This window comes from Rhodnius prolixus, unplaced genomic scaffold (genome assembly GCF_049639745.1).
Source record: "Rhodnius prolixus isolate KJV_2025 unplaced genomic scaffold, Rpr scaffold_4, whole genome shotgun sequence".
Lineage (NCBI taxonomy): Eukaryota > Metazoa > Arthropoda > Insecta > Hemiptera > Reduviidae > Rhodnius > Rhodnius prolixus.
This window is the reverse complement of record NW_027411614.1, coordinates 23461306-23477294: the sequence shown is the minus strand read 5'-3', so window position 1 is coordinate 23477294 and position 15989 is coordinate 23461306. Positions and strand designations below refer to the sequence as shown.

At 33.0% G+C, this 15989-nt stretch overlaps 1 protein-coding gene across 1 annotated transcript in view; it reads right to left on the bottom strand.

The window, feature by feature from the left end:
• Positions 1 to 14429, bottom strand: part of kkv (hyaluronan synthase-like protein kkv) — a 78051-nt gene extending 63622 nt beyond the window's left edge. The window contains exon 1 of the mRNA XM_074132681.1: positions 14273 to 14429. The gene's annotated coding sequence lies outside the window, so the exon portion shown is untranslated. The remainder of the gene's footprint in view (positions 1 to 14272) is intronic.
• Positions 14430 to 15989: the final 1560 nt, after the last annotated feature.

Below are 15989 nucleotides of genomic sequence, written 5' to 3'. Positions count from 1 at the left end.
GCCGGTCTATACCTGAACTAGAAAGGAAAGGGCTAGATTGTTCAAGGAGTTAGTGACCTGTGTAAAAGCCAGCTAAGAGAAAGGCCTCAGTTGGGGTGGTGGCATATGTGTTTCCCAGCCAGTGATTGACAGGTGAGAGTGAGACAGCCGGAGTTGGAGAGAGACAGAGAATGGGAGGAGGCGGCTCACAGCTGGGGTGGTGGCAGTATGTTTTCTCCAGCCAATGAACGTCAGGAGGGCGTGGAAACTTATGCTCAGAGAGTTGGAGGAGGGCAGTCCCAGTTGGAGGGAGGCACGCAGTTAAAAGGAGGCCGACACAGCTGGAGAAGGGAGTTTTTAGAGTTTTTAAGCAGTTTTAATCAGTTGTTAGTGAAGTCTTTGAGAGAGTCAGTGTTGCGGAGTGCTTCAGTGGTAGCTAGTTGGGCAATTAGTCAGTTGATGAGTAGAGCTGTGTTAGTGCAGCTGAGACTAGTGCAATTCGGTGCAGTGCGGACCAGGGGTCAGTCGTGGAACAGTTTTGTGGCGTTACGAAGTGAGTAACAGTAAACTGTTGTGACTGTTGTAAATGCTGACTGTAATGAATAGCGTTAGTTGCTTGTAAATGTTAATGTGAGTAATGTTAACGTGTTAATAAATCAGGTAATTACTTACAACTTTAGCGAGTTTTATTATTTAATCAAACCCACATATTTAATAACTAGTGGCAGGCATTAGTTGTGTAAGTAAAGTTTTTTTGGGAAAAACTTTACAGTATGCTAACTGAACCGGATGTATACTTCATCCATCTTTAAAAGTGGATCAATGAATGCTCATTGGGTATGCATTGCTCGTCTCTAGTAATCAATTAATGTTTTAACTTTCAATAGACAAAGTTTAAACATTAATTTGAATAACCATTTAAATTAATTTAAAATAAAGTTCACAATAGTTCGAATTGAAAGAACAAAGAAGATCAATAATAAACACTTTGTTTAAATTAATAGAATTTTCTTTTAGATTCGATCGACTTGAATAAATGCTTTGTGTCTTATAATATGAAGAATTGTACGTTCTGTGCATTGCTAAGAGAGACATCGCCTGGGGTATGTCTCGCATTACATTGCTTGAGAAGTGATTCGTATGCAGAGGTTAGTGAACTACAGGCTGTCCATGTACGGAATGTAAAACGCCCACGTTGCCTATCTTTAAAAAAAACGCCTCTCTTTCTTTTACATATACACACACAGATATCGAAAGGATACAGTTATGTACGAATCCTTGTCAGCCCAACTCTGGAGCTGAAGATAATAAATTCACTGAATTAGTGTAAAACCTGACAGAAGACATCATCAACATTGAAAATCCTTCTCCAGCTCTTAGCAGTGGGATTTAGAGACAATACGAGGTCTGTAAATTAAGTAATGAGTGATTTTTAAAAATTTTTTTGTTCAAGAAGAATTACAATTCTATATTGTCACCTTCAAAATAACTTCCTTCTGAAGCCACACAGCGCTGGAGACGTTTCTTCCACTCCTCATAGCAGTGCTCGAACTCCGATACTGGAATAGCCTTCAGCTGGTTGGTTACAGCCGTTTGAATGTTTTCGACTGTTCCAGAATGAGTTCCCTTGAGGTGATTTTTCAACTTCAGGAAGAGAAAAAAGTCACAAGGACTCAAGTCAGGCGAATAAGGAGGCTGAGGAGCCACAGGAATGTTTTCACTGGCCAAAAACTCGTTTATTGAAATTGCTGTGTGACAAGGAGCATTATCGTGATGCTACACCCACTTGTTCTTCATGTTTGGTCTCACACGAATGATCCTTTTTCAAAGTTTTTCAAGAACCTCTCGGTAAAAGTGTTGATTGACCGTTTGACCTTGAAGTAGAAACTCTTTGTGGACGATTCCGTTGATATCAAAGAAACAAATCAGCATGAATTTGATCTTCGACTTCGCCGTCCTTGCTTTTTTGGACCTTGTCACACAGCAATTTCAATAAACGAGTTTTTGGCCAGTAAAAACATTCCTGTGGCTCCTCAGCCTCCTTATTCGCCTGACTTGAGTCCTTATGACTTTTTTCTCTTCCCGAAGTTGAAAAATCACCTCAAGGGTACTCATTTTGGGAACAGTTCAATGATATTGAACGTATAAATGTTCTCTTCATTTTACCGCAATTTTTCGAATACACGGTTCAAACGATTTTTCTTCATTTTAATGCAATAATTAATCTATTTTCTATTGTTTCAATGTTACTTTTTTTCAATAATTCGCAAGTCAAAAAATATTTCTTTGCTATTTTCAATTTAATTCTGAGACACCATTTAACATCTGAATTAAAAACGAAATGTACACAGAACAGTTTGGAGTAGACATTGTGAAATATCAGCGCTTACTTATTACCCGTTTTCTAGCACTTTTACCAGCTGATAGTTCAAGGACCCATTCACCAGGAAGTGGGAATGTTGTACCAATAATATACTCATTTCTGATTTATACATTTGTAACAAAATAACTGTTTTATATATTGTTAAATTAATAATTTTTGTAACCATTCCTGTGGTTGAGCAACTAGGGTGAGGTGGGATAAACTTCCTTCTCAATGCTATTATATTTCTAAAGTGTGGGCATAACTACGGAAATCAATACTGAAAATTCAATGAGTATGAAATTTAATCATGGTATTAAAATTAATGCAGTTTTGATTCTACATATTTTTCTGATGGGAATTCGTTTAAAATCTGTAAAATTATATGAAAGTGCAAAAAGGAAGTTCTGATGCAACTAAAATTGAAAAAACTATTTTTCATAAAAATTTCTTAAAAATTGTAAGGAAAGAATTAATTTCGCATTACTTTAATCCAAATGTTGCTATACTTTTAAAAATTTATTTAATTTTTGGTTAAATAGAAAAAATTAAAAACCAAACTGGTACGTATGGAATACAAAATGGAATGGATAGAAAAGATGTTTATTTCCTTAAAATCCAAAATTTAGTTTTAGTGAATAAAACGGAAATGATGAAGATAATTATGAATGAGAACAAACAAAACATTTCAAAAATACAATCAAACAATCAAGTCCAGTAGAAGTATATTATATTATAAGTAAATAAACTTATTTTTTTTAAATTAATAAAGTAAAATACTTTATAAGTACATTATAAAGTATATTACTTTATTTATTATTTTTGAAGAATTGTGAAGATATGTTTAAGGGATAAAACAAGAAGTGAGGTCCAATTATACGGCTAAGTTAACACAGGAACAAGGATTTGGATTGTACAAGTTCTACCAACTTTACCTTTTTACGATCTTATCTCTATTATATTTTACTATTTTTTTATTTTATTGTTATAATATCCGGATACCCTAGATTTATCACATGTTTTTTATAAATAAAGTATTTCTTTTTGTAACTAATTATTGCAAACATGTTGCCACTGATGTCTAGCTAACGCTCGCTATTTGTAAAAATAAAGCGGACGATTTCCCTTCCAAACTGAACTCAGTAATAATAATAATAATAATAATAATAATAATATACTTTTATTGAGATAGAAAAGAAAATGAACAAAAATTCTTGAATACAAAGTACGGCTTGGAATAAATTCCGTCAGCCGGAGGTTGGGGTTACACAAAATATCAAATACAGTGGCTACAAAAAGTATTTGCACACCTACGATTTTTGTTATTTCCAAAAGGCAAATGAAATAAATTATATCGTACTGTCTTATATTTTTTTGTTAGTCATTTTAGATACATATTTTATAGAAAAAATTATTTAATTATATTTATGTTTGCCAAAAAAAATTAAAAACTACATTTTAAAACACAAAAAGTATTTGCACACCAAACAATATTCTTGTTTGTTTAATTAATAAATCCGTTCAAAGGTTGATTTAAAATTTTAAATTAGAAATAATTATGTTTTGGTTCCAATTCAGTTGTTAGCAAGATTAACATGGCAAAAACAGCAGAAATTTCAAACACAATTCGCTTTAAGGTAATTAAATTGCGGAATAACAAAAAAAGTTATCGGCAAATCGCTAGTATCTTAAATATGAACATGTCCACGGTGCGATACATCATTAAAAGGTACGAAGATAGGGGAACTATTGAAAATAAACGAAGAACCGGTAGACCTAAAGTGTTAAATGAAAGACAAAGAAGAGGCATTGTTCGTCAGGTAAGGGCCAATCCATTCACAAGTGCGGGCGAGTTGGCGAATATGGTCGCGACAACATCTCAGCGAGTGAGTGAAAGCACTATAAGGAATGTTTTGCACTTGACAAATTATTACGGTAGAACTGCTAGGAAAAAGCCATTCATTAGTGAGAAGAATAGAAAAAAAAGACTAGAGTTCGCAAAGAAATATTCAGGCAAGTCAATAGAATTTTGGGAGAATGTGCTCTTCACTGACGAAAGTAAATATAACATTTTTGGAAGTGATGGCCGGCAATATGTTTGGCGAAAGGTAAATGAGGAATTTAAAAATCAAAATATAATTCCGACAGTGAAACATGGGGGAGGCAACGTGATGGTTTGGGGCTGTGTTTCTGCAAAAGGTGTGGGTAAACTTGTGTTTATTGAAAAAAATATGAATGCTCGAATGTATGTAGATATTCTGCGCCAAAATTTGGGCCAAAGTGTTCGTAAGTTGGGTATGGAAAATTCATTTTTATTCCAACACGACAATGATCCGAAACACACAGCGAGAGTTACAGAGGAGTGGATGCTCTATAATGTGCCAAGGAGACTTCACACACCTCCTCAATCTCCAGATGTGAACATCATTGAACATATTTGGCAAATGCTACACGTTAGAATACGAAAACATACAATTTCTAATAAAGATTCACTGAAAAAGGCTTTACTAGAGGAATGGGATAAAATAAGCCTTGATGATATTAAACCATTAATTTGTTCGATGCCTAACAGACTCAAGGCTATAATAGAAGCCCAGGGATTAAATACTAAATATTAAAATTAATTTTTTTATTAAATTTTATATAGAATCAAGATGTGTGCAAATACTTTTTGTGTTTTAAAATGTAGTTTTTAATTTTTTTTGGCAAACATAAATATAATTAAATAATTTTTTCTATAAAATATGTATCAAAAATGATTAATAAAAAGATATAAGACAGTACGATATAATTTATTTCATTTGCCTTTTGGAAATAACAAAAATCGTAGGTGTGCAAATACTTTTTGTAGCCACAGTATATATATACTTATTAACAAATAAAACAAGATAAGAATACTTAAAATCAAAAAGTGCCAAAAAAATAAAACAAAATAATTTAACTACAATGAAGTGATATAAAATAAAACAAGAAAAAACAGAAATATGCAATATTCCAGCAATTCAATAATTAAATTCTTGGACAAGGAAATATCGGTACTGCCATGCACCACTAGCAAATATAATTAAATTTTTATTAAAAGAGTTTAGTAAAGTGACCATCTCAGCCTCAGAAAAGGTAGACGCACCCAGATACCTTGTACGAAATTCTGACAGTATGGGACACACTGCCAAAAAATGCATAATATCCTCCCTGACTTTCAAATTACATAAAGAGCAGAGTTCAATTTGCCTTTCGACCCAAGGAGTACAGTTTAAAAACAACAACTCTCCTCTCAATTTAAAAAACCAGCAAAGATCTTTTAATGGGTAAGAGTTGGCTTGGGAATCCCGCTCAAAAGAAAAAAGATTTAACGAGAAGTTTAGTTTTTTATAGAACAAAAACTTTGACGACGATCTGGCTTTTTCTACACACTCTTCCCGATGCGCCAGCCTAACAGTATCCAACAGAACAGGCAACTGACCACTCCATAGATGCATATTCTCAACTGAGGGGAAGAAACCAGTATATTTGTCAAAAAGATTAATCCAGTGTTCAAACCAGAATACTTTACGTTTAATTACTTCCAATGCAAGTATTCTAGGAAGACGGTACTCAGGTAGATTCAAAACTTTTAGACAATATTTGAAATGCAGTCTCAGGGTAAACACCTCCAACAAGTCCACACCAGTCTCTAAATACAATATAAAATTTGGGGTTATTGACGGTAAGCAAAAAAGTTTTTTTTATAAAAAAACGTAATAATTTTTCTAATTCATCGTAGCGTAGGAAACCCCAGACCTGTACAGCATAGCAAGCAATTGACCTAGAAACAGAGTTAAAAAGCTGGAACTTTTGCGAAACAGGAACTAAGTTTTGGGAGAGCAATCCCGACCAAACAGAGTTAAGAGCCATTTTAGCAGAAGACACTTTTTCCCTGATATGAGTATTAAAACAGAGGCGAGGAGTGAGAACTACACCTAAATACTTATATCTGTTGACAGTATCTATCCTCTGCCCTCTGTAAAACCATTTCTCACGAGAAGATAGTCTCCCTCCTTTTCTGAATACCAATATCTTGGATTTCTCTAAATTAACTGTTAAACCCCACTGCATACAATAGGCATCTAGAATGTTTATATTTCTTTGGAGTTTAATCGGGTTGTCACTGATCAAAACGATATCGTCTGCGTACATTAATACCTTTATTACAGTATTTGAAAAACGAACACCACTTTCAAGACAAATGGGCAACTCATCCAAGAAAATCGAGAAATTCAGTGGGCTTAGCAGGCAACCCTGCCGGACGCCACTTTCTACGCGGAAAAACTGGGAAATCCCATCTTTACATCCAACAGCAGCTAAAGTTTCCGAGTACAGTGATTGCAACACAACTGAACTCAGTAACTACTCTGTTAAACCCTCGATCTGGGGACTAAAATTTAATCGTTTCCTCCATACAGTGGACAAATGTAACATCTAATATCCATGGCGATTTAATGATTTGTTGGCTTGATGTGTTATTGTAACCAAACGATTCTCAAATTATTCTTCACATTTAATCGATGGATAAGAAATCGAGCTAGTAGAAATAACATTAGGATGAAATAACTTGAATTAATCACTAGTTTTTAAACGATAGAACATTACAATAACTAAATAAACTAAGGAGTCTATTAGGATAGATTAGGCTGGTATGGTCCTTGTAAGGGAGCCGGTTACTCGCTCTCGTTCCATACTCCAGATAGCCTTTTCCTAGTTTCGAAGTTATAAATTCTTTGCTCAAATTTAATCATGTTCTTTTTTTTCTAAAACTTCACTAGTCCAAGTTGTAGCGTCGAACTTTGATTATAAAAATTTGCTATATGTATGTATCTACTTTTCAATTTTGAATTTGTGCTGTTTAGAAGGTATTGAGAATTATATTCCTGCAGTTTAAAGTTCTCCTTCTGCAAATATGGATAAAAAGTCGAGAGTATTTCTAGATTAGTTTCTGAATTTTCTCATGAAGTCTCCATTAATGTTCAATAAACATCTTTTATTCAAATAACAGCTACTTTAATAAATACTTGAATCATTTCTGAGAAGAAACAACAGAGTTCTGCAGGATGCGTTGGTAGAATTCAGATATTACAGAGCTACGAATTTGATGGTAGCGTTGACTGTAGGAGTCACATTTAACTTAACTTCAAGTAAAATCATGAATTCCTAAAACAGTTAGCTATATTTGTAATTGAGGTTGTCTTTTTTAAGAATTATTTTTAAGATAGTTCTTCATTTGAACGACTGATTTGCATTGGAGAGAAGTTTATTTACATTTTAAGTACTATTTATTTTAATTACATTTAAAGCTTCTGAAAGGATTGAATATTTTGGTCGATATGTAATCGTAATACAGTGAAATCGATATGCAAACTGTAGTGAATGTCTAAAATTACATTCAACAACCTAAATTATTTTGGTAAGACCTTCTGTAGATATTACTTCCTCCTACACGAGTCAAAACAAGATCTGGCTAGCCCAATAACACGCCCAGTTTTATTTCTTCTGCACTGATATATATACGTTACACATCGATAGATTACGACATTTCAAACTTCCATTGTTGGTGCAGTTTCTTTAAAATTACCTGCCAATCAATTTTTAGCTCTGATATAATATAAATTACTGATATATAATTTATAATTGTATTCCCCAGTACCAGTTTTTCGTGAATGTTTAAAGTGATTCTTATAATATATTGTAATAAGCAATTAGCATTCTATATGTGCTTACGCTCTGGTGGTTCTGGTGCAGTTAAATGTTCAATAAAAATGAGGAGAAGATTAATAAGAAACGCAGCTATTATCGAACATTTTTTTCACAAATTTCCGTTTTTATATTTAGGCTTTCTGCGAGAAATCCTAGCAAAAATTTTTTTGTTCCGTAATAGTTTATTAGAGGATTTGTAAATTTGGGTTAAGCGTCTTCTTTCAGATCGTAGCAGTGCAATAGATGTACTTTTCTGTGAAACAGTTTCAAATAAAAGTGATGATAGCATTGTGTTTCTATTTATATTCATTGTTGCTTCACAGTTACTTTTAAGATAATGGCGATCAGAACTTTTTGAAAATCCTTAATATTTTCGTAAATTTAGATGTTAACGTTGAACTGATTCTAACAAAAGCGATAGGAAAGAGAGAATTTTGTCGTGGATTTCAGAGTAATTTTAGTTTAGAAATAAAGATTAAAAACCTAAAGAAAACCATGGAAAATGGAAAATTATCCCAAAATAAATGGTGATTCTCCAGTAAGTGGTTAGAAAAAAAGTAATGGCTGTTTGAATACGGCAGGATGACACCGCACAGCACAGTTTGGTAAGGCCATTCACTTCGCAGACTTCACAGAGGTGAATGCAATGTTAAGTATGAAAAATGAAATTTAAAGTGCCACTTTTTGATTTGATTAGCACCAAAATCCTATGCAAACTTGAAAAGAAGGATGAGGTTTTCATAACCACAATTTCCAATTCCGTCTTCGAAACATTTTACTTTCACCGTTTCTTTTTTAGAAATTCTATTTTTCTTGGAAAATACGAGGTAAAAACAGTAGCAAAATCACAATTGACTTTTCATACGAAAATATACAAGACCCATGATCTTTGGTAGCGGGAAATAACAGCCTACTATAAGAGCGGAATTGTGGAAACTAGTACAACTAGGTTTTACCCGATTATTGAAAAAGTTCAGTGCTCCTGAACGAACAGTCTCCGTCGCAAAAAAAAAAATATCTGTGACAACTATAAGAAGTAGACGATGAAGGAGTTGTGGTGCAGCATTTACTAAGTACGATGGCTCTTTTCCAGGATGAAAAGTTCATGGCGAGTATCAGGCAGAGGGACGTTAACTTTCTTCTTTCCTAGAACAGGATGCAACTAAATGTTTTGGTAGGATTGCTGGCCAAGTATTTTTGAATGGCTGTCATTTATACAGAATTTGATGAGCAAGAATTGTGATGAAGGTGCTGCAAAAATAGATAATACCTAGGTCAGTGTGCATTTTTCAGCTATACGAGGTTTAGTGTATTTCGAGAGAGGAATGCTTAGAAGATTTAGTGCACATGGATATCTTACGATATTATGGGCAGATAAAGAGGATCACTTAGAGAGAGGGTTTGAATTTTCGCAATTTCCTGTTTTTTCCAGATATTCTGTTCACACTAAGAAAGTCTATAAACACAAAGACCATTAGCTAAAACATGTTCTTTCTTAATGGTTTGGTCTAAACACAAATATTTACAGAAAAATTACCTTTTTCTGCAACCATGTAGGAATGTTCTCATTACTCAATTAAAATCAGCTGTGTAATGCCCAACTTTACCTCACTAGTGGGGAAAAATTCCCATTAGTGTCACTTTCCTCACTAGTGAGTGAAAAAACTTTATTGTGCTTCCTTGATATAAGAGGTTTTGTTATTAAATATTTTCTATAAAACTTTAATAAGCTTATTTAAATTTATTTTATTTAAATAATTAAAAAACGAATATTAAAAAATAAAATAAAAATTGAAAGGAATATAGAAATAAAAATAATATTTTAATAAATAATTAGATATTTTTAATTATAACAGATAAAAAGGTTACAGTGTTACCTTATAGAAATTTAAAATGGATTCTAGTGATTCCTGTTTAGTTTTTTTTTTTATAGTTAATAACCCTAATGGTTGCAGAAAAAATATAATATTTATCTCGAGTTTAAAGTATTTTCCTCACACTCGGCAATTTGCACTTGCACTCGCATCGCTTCGCTCGCTCGTGCGTGCAAACCCTGCCTTGTGTGAGGAAAAGTACTACTTTCCGCACTTGTTAAATAAATATTTCTAAATGTAAGAGAAAATAAAAAAATATACAAACAAAATGAACTTTTAGGAATAGCCTAATGGTTAACCTGTGGATTATAGTTATTGACTGGTTAATACATCTGAAGTCAATGGAAAACAATAAAACGGTGAAGAATTTTGATAATAGTAGTTGATTATAATGGCTAGAAGTTGTGAGATTCATCGGGGAAAGTAGAAAACGGCATTTGAAGTTATAAAAGGAGGGCACTGGATAGAGCTCAGCTAGATTCTCATATAAAGTGAATATAACAATGGTTCTGTAATGGAGCACATAATTAGTGTTCACATTTCTCAGGGAAAGTGTCTTACAAACAGCGCAACTGTATTTAATAAAATGGACATTAAACAGACCATATCAGCAAGACGATCGGCTTCTTTTTTTCCCAACAAAAATAGATTTGTATTTACCAAACTGTGGCACTATAGTATCTCAAATTTTTTAAATTCAGTTTTTACAATAAAGTATTTATTTTGAAAAGAAATACACACTTTGAAGTCTTCCAATTGGATTAAATGGATGCCAGAATATGATGTGTCTGAATGTGTATTCATTATGTAAAAAAAGAACAATCGTAGAGTTGAAATTCCAAATTTGCTCAATTGCTAACAGAGTACGTGAAAATTAAGTTTTGGTCAAATTGAATTTTTATTTTTTTGAGACGGAAAAGCTCCATTTTATGTTTCAAACCGGACTATATATACAGATCTTAACATTTCTTTTATCATCCAAGCCGCCAAAACACGTTACAGGAAATTCCACTTCAATCTGCAATCATACACAAATCCTTTAGCTCAAAATATTTCTTCTAGAACCCTTCCTGGTAACCCAACAAGACGTATTACAGGACAGTGACCTCGTGATCTTCTCTCTAATGAAGTGAGTGACTAATAGTTCCATGTTTTGGACTAACACTGCATAACTTGTCCATTCGTTTACTTCTACTGTTCACTGTTATCAGTGTCACTTATTACGCCACAAAGAAACGAAAGGAAAAAGATTTAAGATTTCCTCAAAAACTGCTCTAACCAATTTATTTCTGAAAGACAACGCGGTTAGATTCCTTTCAAAGTGCCATTTTTCTGTAAGGTTCGATCCCATTCTTAAGAGGAGTTAAATGTTTGGTTCAAAATAGAGTTTCGAGGAAATTTATCAGCCGGAAGTACCTCATTATTCAATTGATCGTCCACTAGCTCCTGGCCTTTTCCGTTAACTTCGCATGGGTTCGAATAGGCTTCTCTGAAAGTCTACATTTCAGTGAAATGCACGGTTTAAAAAAAAAAACTAACTTGAAAATGAGAACTAACTTGTTCTCTTTAAAAGCCCAGCTGGTTAGCTGGCCTTGGGCCTTCTTAAAAAAAAAACCAACCTGACCAGTACCAACTTGAAGAAAGTCGACACCCTGAAAGTAAAATTCAAATCCAGGATATGAAGTACTGATTTCGTTTGCTGTAAGTATATTTTTTGTTTATAAGGTTAAATTTTGTTTAAAAACAATATGGCTCGTTTTTACTCTCTCTACTGGAAAGTAATCGTGAAAATAGCCGATATTCAGTTGGCACAGGTACATCATTTTTTGATACATTATTATTATTTGTGAGTGCGAGTATATGTAGCCGTTTATTTGAAAGAGGAATTGTTTTGCCCTGTAGGAATTCCTGAGAAGAGATAAGAATGAAATTATTGTTAACAAAATGAAATGAGATATTAGTTGAATCGTTGCTGATCGTTTAGCTCGTACTAAATGATTCAATCATAATGTAAAGCATCGGTTATCCGAGAAGAATTTTGGACTCTAAAGCTGTGGTTCCCAACCTTTTTATGAACAGGGACCATTTTAATATTTTTGTTGTTAGCAAGGACCACAAGGTTCAATATCACAATAGACTACTTTTAGATTTGAAGAATAAACAATGCGAAAGTTTTCAGCTATATTAATGTGCTTTTTGAGCTTGCATTTTCTTAACATGTTGAGTATAATCCTGGAATTGATGAGATTACTCAAAGCGATATGCACATCATCATTTGCTTTTTAGTCGACTCCTGGATTTGTTTTTAGGCGCTCTACGTCCCTCTCACCGCGCCGTCGCCGCACACGCGGCCGAATGTCAAATAAATATGTTATTACTTTAAAAATGTTGTCTTTCGCGGACCATATTTTAGTTCTTGCGGTCTACTGGTGGTCCGCGGACCACAGGTTGGGAACCACTGCTCTAAAGAGTGTATTATATTTAATACAAACTAAAAGAAGCATACTTAATTTTTGTTTTTAAGACATATTCCATAAAAAGCATACAATATGAACTTTTTAAAAAAATATTTTTTGGTAATAAGGGGAATCCAATAGCGTATACTTCGGGAGATAACCTATAGGTTTTAAAAAGTTTATAAAGTTGCCTCTAACATAAAAATGAGAATTTTAACATAAATTAGATCAAATAAACTTCTTTTTTGGAGTGGGGCAACAACTTACAAGTAATTTCACTGTTAATAAAGAGCGATGCGAGCAGTGAAACTGAAAGTGTTTAAATACCAGAAGATTCCGGACGGCAACATCTGGTACGAGAAATGAGGTCAGCCTTTTCTTTTCGTTACAGGAAATGTATGTTAATGACGTACCACATTTATAGTTCGTAACCGTTTCTTAGCCGTATTAGTACTAATTTTTTAATTTATACTGCTTTTTTTTTTTTATAAACCATGTTGTTTTCATGCCGAGTAACTTTTTTTCACTTATCATCAGCAAACAATCAATAGCTCCAGAGAACATCGAGTCCACTTATCAAAATGATAATTCTATTTCACCAAGAATTCGACCCAAATTTGAATAAAAGTTTTTAAATGTATTTTAAATAACTTTTAACGTATTAACAGAGTTATTTAGTTGGGTAAATATTTGTTTAAACTTACTTAAAAAAGATATTTTGACTAAATGTAACATATTTAATATAATAATTTTTATTTATTGAATGACGGTAAAAGCTCTCTCACGCGAGGAAGTGGGGAGATAAACAGGTCGCTTTATTCTGTGTAATATCTACAGATGATTGGGCAACATTAACTATAGAAAGGTAAGATTTTGTTTCTTTATTTTTATACCTAACTTCTTTGTAAAGTTGAATAATTTTCGTTTGAACAATAAAAAGTCTAATCTCTTGCTGTCCATCATCGGACAATGAGCTGTAAGAAGCGCCTAGGAAGAGAAAATCTAAGGGTTAGCAGCTGGATTCGAACCCGGGATTTCCGCGTGGGAATCCAATTCGCTAACCGCAATTTCCCTTTCGTATTATTGTTATTTTTGTATGTAGATTTTGTGTTGTTGGAATGAAGATACTCGTACTTTTAGTTATATCAAATTTAAGAAATGCATATGCATTCATTTAGTACAGGACGTAGTATATCTTTGCTCCAAATAAAATAGGAAATTAGAAATCAAAACTTGTTCGTTTAAAATTCAAGGAATGTAAAGTTTTCAAACGAAATCTTACCTAGTATTACTAGATTGTGGTGTAAATATATATTAGAAGACGAAGAAGTCTTTTAAGTATTGGAAAAAGTTCATTTTAAAAGATTTTGGTGTATTCAAACGATTTTTTGATATGAGTTCTTCTAATACTTTTATTATAATAAACTTTAGGTTCTTCACAAACTTTAATCTAAGCTTTTTCACAGTAAAAGTTTAATATAAGTTTTATAAAACCTTTTTTTCTTTATAATGTGAATACAATTTTTATCTTTTGAATACAGAGTTATGAGGTATCAGGTTTAATCTAGTATCTTGTTCTTTTACCTTATACCTAAATTTTTCTTTTTCATGAAACTTTTTATGAATAAATTTTTGAACAAACATTTGTAATGAACTTTTATGCATATAGTTCTTCAGATAAAAGGTAATTCAAATTTTTTTGAAGTTTTCGCAAACTAATAATTGAAGTTAAAAACTTCAGTAAAGTTAAAATACAAGTATAACTAAAACAAAATTAATAAAAAAATAAAAAGAATAGTTAACTTTTAATTTCGACTACTGATGTAAAATGAATGAATACAATAAAAATAAAAATTCAATTCACGACATACCTATGTTATATGTCTGCAGCCTCTCGGGTATATTAAGGTGTTGATAACTGGAAGAATTAAACGAATAGTATCATGTTGATGGTCGCACATCAGCACGCACCGCGGCTCCAAACACTGAGAACCTCCCCGTGGTCCACAAGAGAACAAATTCAAAGTCACTAGACAAAAGTCAACCAAAGACTAGAATGAGATTTCTTAACCAAGTGAGAGGACGTCCCACTCTAACAAAAGAAGTTTAACTCTCCCACCTATCTTCAGTACGTACTTTCCCCTTAAGGCAGACAGACATCAGATGCCTTCTGTGATGTGGTCATAAAAAAAAAAAACATCCTACATCTCTTAGCAGAGTGATGAATCAAATGGTAGGCTTGACCAGTCGTTGGCTCCTTTCAAGGTTATTTTCGAGAAAATATCACCGCAATAACTATCATCCACAACTTTCTAAAGATAATAACGTTATTATTATTTTTAGATAGTAAAATATTCAACTTTGGTATTTTAATAACATTTGGTCTTTTTATGATTATTAAACTAAAATTCTAAAAGGAGAAACTCTTTCGGAAGTTCGTCAAAATTTCATTTTGAAATCAACAACTCGTAGTTCATACTGTATTAATATCTCTTAATTATGATTTCACAAAGGAATCAGAGCAGTTTTATACTACTTTTATGGACACTATTGACGAAGTGGTTCGAATAAGCAATAATTGAAACGTTGAAACGAACTATATCCCTGAATTCGACTAGTTTCAATTAATATTTTAAGTAATGTTCCGTTTTATTATTGCATAACGCGATGCGTACGTCTGTAAAATGAATTTTGAATGCATACTTGCTTGCCAATTTCGAATTTAATTTCAGCTAGTTTTGCAATGTTTTATTTTATTTTGTGTGCCTGGAATTCGAGGTTATTAGCACACATTATTGATTATTTATCGTTTTTGTTTGATTATTTCTTATTATCCTGGCATGAGGAACCGTGATCTCGATTGGCTGCTAGTTTAATCAGAGAGGGTATCTTCCTTGGTAATTTTCTTTCCCTTATCCGGAGAATCTTCATATTCTCTTTGATTAACACCCAAATCTAATAGAATATGTCACCAAAGATCTGATTACAGGTTTTTCTTAAACAGTTTAACTTTCTTGTGACATATTTTTGAACCGCACAATTGTTAGAAAATAGCGTTTACAATACCTGTAGCAGTTTACTGGCACTTAAGTCTGGAGTCACATCATTATCATTTCTATCAAGAAAGTACCAGGATACTTAAAGATGGAACAAGTTGGGAAGCTGTGGGATGTCTAAATTGAACTTGTCCTTTAAAAGTAGGTATATTCTTTGTTTTTTATTCATTAATCTCCTCAGACTTTTCTTTCAGTTCATGAAAAAACCCCTCTAGGGCCGTTTTCCCCCCTGCCAGTGTAGTCTATTACAGTTCGTATCCAAGTATCGCGTCAGTCTGTTACAGATTGAACAGTTGGGGTTAGTTCTTATGTTACGGTTACGAAGAGATAGCATATAGTGCATGTACAGGGTTTTCCTGTCTCAAATCTTTTTTAATGTTGTATTGTGCAGAAATCTTTGGCCATACCCAAAATGATTATACTTCCGGAGTTTTTCTGGCAAATCGCAAAGAGTTACATTTACAAGTGCTTTGATTTCATAATTATTCATAAGGGGATTATTTGATTGAGATATTGGGTATACCTATAATAA